This window comes from Phaethon lepturus, unplaced genomic scaffold (assembly GCF_000687285.1).
Source record: "Phaethon lepturus isolate BGI_N335 unplaced genomic scaffold, ASM68728v1 scaffold24397, whole genome shotgun sequence".
NCBI classification, from domain to species: domain Eukaryota; kingdom Metazoa; phylum Chordata; class Aves; order Phaethontiformes; family Phaethontidae; genus Phaethon; species Phaethon lepturus.
Window position 1 is genome coordinate 1 of NW_010550129.1, and position 3558 is coordinate 3558.

General features: G+C 56.0%; 1 pseudogene; it reads left to right on the top strand.

Annotated features, from left to right (window-relative positions):
- Positions 1-1198: 1198 nt before the first annotated feature.
- The window catches only part of LOC104623397, a 5204-nt pseudogene continuing 2844 nt past the window's right edge, over positions 1199-3558 (top strand).

Consider the following 3558-nt stretch of genomic DNA (forward strand, 5'->3'; position numbering starts at 1 on the left):
AACTCTATCCTGGCTGAAACCAGGACAGAGGGATTTGGGGGCCTTAGAAGTTGGTGAATAAAGGTCTGGTGACCACACAGCTGAAAAGGCAAGAGTGGGTTGTTTTTGCTGGGGAGGAGTGTGTAGGAGCAGGGAGTGTTGTGGAAGAGCCTCTCTCCCTTGATGCCACCGTCCCCATGAAGCTAGGGGTACATGTCCTGGGGGAATAGTGCTCACTCGCCCACTGCCTAGGTTCTGCATCCCGTGAGCTGCTGGAGCAGGACAGGCTGTGGGCTCCCAGCTGGGGTGGCTTTTTCCTCTCAGTACTACAGCACCAGTGCCTGTGGGTAGCTCAGGAATGTTCCCCACCACAAAGGCTCCTGTGCCCACCTGAGAAGCCACTTGGGTCTTGCCTGTCTGTTTGCTCAGGGACGTTCAGCAACTGCTTCTAATCTGGTAGCTGGTTTCTGTATGCTAATTGTCTCCAGATGGAAGATTTAACTTGGGGTGGTTCTTTACCAAAAGCCAGTCCCTTATGAGTGCCAGCTTGGGAGTTCAACCTTGCTCTGCTTGCTTGGAGTGGTGCTAGCACATCCAGGTGTGGGTGTGCCCCTGTTTGTGTGTCTCTTGATTCCCAGGCTTTTGGGTGACAAATTATCTGATGGGCCTGACTGTGCAGCCAGCATGTGAGTGGAGGTGAGTCCCTGGGATCCTGCCAGCTGCAGACAGCCAACACCACCTCCTACAGGGCAAGGCTGCCCTGTGCCATCTGCCCCCAAGGATGTGACACTGGGATGTGGCAGGGCTGTGTGTGGTAATGGGGATGTGGAGGTGGAAGAGCAAGGCTCACATCCCCAAAGCACTGTATGGCTTCTCCAGGCTTGTGCCTCTGCTCTGAGACCTTCCTTAGCAGGATGTGCCCTACCGGGCATGGTGGTGGTCCTTGTGTGTGTTGCCGCTTTGTGGTGGGGTGGCTGGGAAAGCTCCCTGCATGAGCTGGGAGCCCTGCTCTTGGGTATTGGACTGCTGTGTTTTCATGCTGTGCCCTTGCAGGCAGCCCTGGGCTGCCTGAGCTCTGCCTGCTTGTGTCTGCTGATGATACACACTGCAGATGGATGTCAGGGGATGTCACCCCATGTGCCCTGGGACACAGGTCCCCATTGTACATCTCTACAAGAGGGGCAGCTGCAATGTGTGTCAGACATCCTCCTGCGCAGTGATGCCAGCTCCTGTCTTCTTTCATACCTCTCCTTCCCTTGCTTGCCAATACTTCAGGTGGTGATACAAATGACCCTCATAGAGAAGAAATCTGCCTTCATTGGCCTCTTATGTGCTGTTCCTACAGCAGGTCTGTGGTCAGCCTCCAGTTTGGGCACTGGGGTGGTGCGGGAGGCAGTGCCAGCATGTGCTGGGTGGGCAGGGTTTCACATGGGGCCGTCAAGGTGCTAGAGGGGGAGAGTGGATCAAATTGCTTCTGGGGTGCAGGCAGTGCCAAGGGGCCCCTGGAGCTGCATGGGTATGTGTGTGTCATTGGGCCAGACCCCACTGTGGGGAGGAACCAGGGTGCTAATTTCAGGTGTTTCTGCCAGGGTGCCCACTGGGTGGGATTGGGGGAGGCACAATCACCTGTGCCTGGCAGGGTGAGTTCTGCTGCTGGCAGCTGAATCCTGGCATTTATCACTAAGAAACGGTCATTGCCGACCAGGTAGGTGCAGTAGGGCTTGGATGGTGTGGGGCCTGCGAGGAGTGTGAGGGGCACTGCAGCAGCCTGGGCAGTTGAGGCATCTGCTCTTGAGCTCATCTCTTCCCCTCCACGTGCTCCTCTCCTCTCCAGTTCACAGCGTGCCTGTGTCACAAGGGGCAGACAGTTTACCAGCAGGTTCTGTCCGCAGACAGACCTAGTGCTCTGCAGGGATGGAACTGGGGCTACTGTGGCCACTATGCCTTCTACCACGCCCTGTACCCCCATACCTGGATGGTCTATGAACTCCTGGGGCAAAACGTGGTGCTCACTTGCTGCCAGGTCTCTCCTGTCATCCCCCATGACTATAAGGTAAGGAGGTGATGGCCCTCCCATGGGAGTGCTGGGCCACACTGGGCTGTGGCAGCATGGCTCTTATGGAGCAGGTTGGCAGGGACTTTGCAGAGCTGTCTACATGAGAGGGGGAAAGGATTGGCACGGCAGAGATGGGGCTGTCCTGCAAGATGCTCAGTGTGTCCTGTTTGGGCAGCAGAGGCTCGGAACTGGCGAGCTTTTGACCCTTGAGCATTGCTCATGCATCCAGGGACGCTTCAGTAGAGGAGTTCCTTATCTCTTGTTGCCTGAAGATGACCAGGCTTGCTGCCTTGTTAATGTTCTTTCCCAGCCTGGTCTTTTCTATCCCAAGATCCTGTCCCTAGTGCCAGCTGCCACAGGTGTGTAACAGTGAGACCCTGGAAGGCTTTGCCTCTCCTGGAGCGGTTAGTGCTGAGAGGAGTAATCTCTTTTTCCCTGTGCTTAGCTTTGGCAGCTGCTCCTTTCCCCTCTGACCTGTGCTCTGACACTTTGTCCTGCTTATTTCCTGCCTTTGGTTTTGTCCTGTGGCCGTCCCAGCTCCTGCCTACCTGGAATGGCAGGTCCAGAGCTGTGGCCTTACTGCCCGAAGGATCTGGTGGTGATGTTTTAGGAAACCCTCAGCCTGTACTTGTGGGTCAGCTGGGTGCTCCTGAGAGTGTTTTAGCTGGCTTTTGCCTGCTGTCCCCAAGGGAAGAGCTGCTTATTAGCTGGCCTTTCCCAATAGTTCCCCTGTCTCTGCTCATTGATGCTCCCAGGCAAGAGGAATCCACACAGCAATGTGGAAGGTCAGGGACGGCAGCAAGGGATGCCTTGCTGCTCCTGCATGCTGCTCCTGCTTGCTCCCAGCCCTGGATGAGGGCAGCAGGCTGCACTGCCAACACACCTGATCTTCCTCTTACAGACTCACGTGCTTTGCTGGGGTAGCAGCCTGATGAGCAGATGGGTGGTGAGACACCTGTCTAAGCCTTAAATGCTGTTTTCCATCTGTGTATTGCCTGGTGGGGGGGTTTGCTAGTCCAGGGCTTGTGATCTGAATTTTTTATTGCCTGCCCCCCAAAATCCTCTGCTCCCGCTGCTGCTCCCCAGCTTGGCAGTGGACTCTGAGACCAAATCATTCCTAGTGCTCTTGATCCTGCTGCATCCCATGTGGTCTGAGAAGCGATGCTCCTGACAGTTAACCGCAGAGCACCAGTCCTATACATGGTGCTGTCCGTCTCTTCCAGGGCTCCAGCCTGCCCGTAGGAGTGCTCATCTGAGAGGTGGAGAATGGGAGGGATGAGGATGTGGACATCATCATCATGTTCAGCCTGCAAAATGGCATGGGAACGAAGGACAGGAGCAGAGGGCACTGGAACAAGCCCTTCTCCCTTGAGAAGGAGGGCGAGTGGGTTGCCAGAGTCCAGCTGCACCACCACATGCATTCAACCCCTTCACCCTCGCCATCTCCGCCTGGGAGAAGGTAAAGGGCTGGCATCAATGCTGTGGCTTCTGCTGGGGAGGGGGGTGGACAACCCTGCTGAATG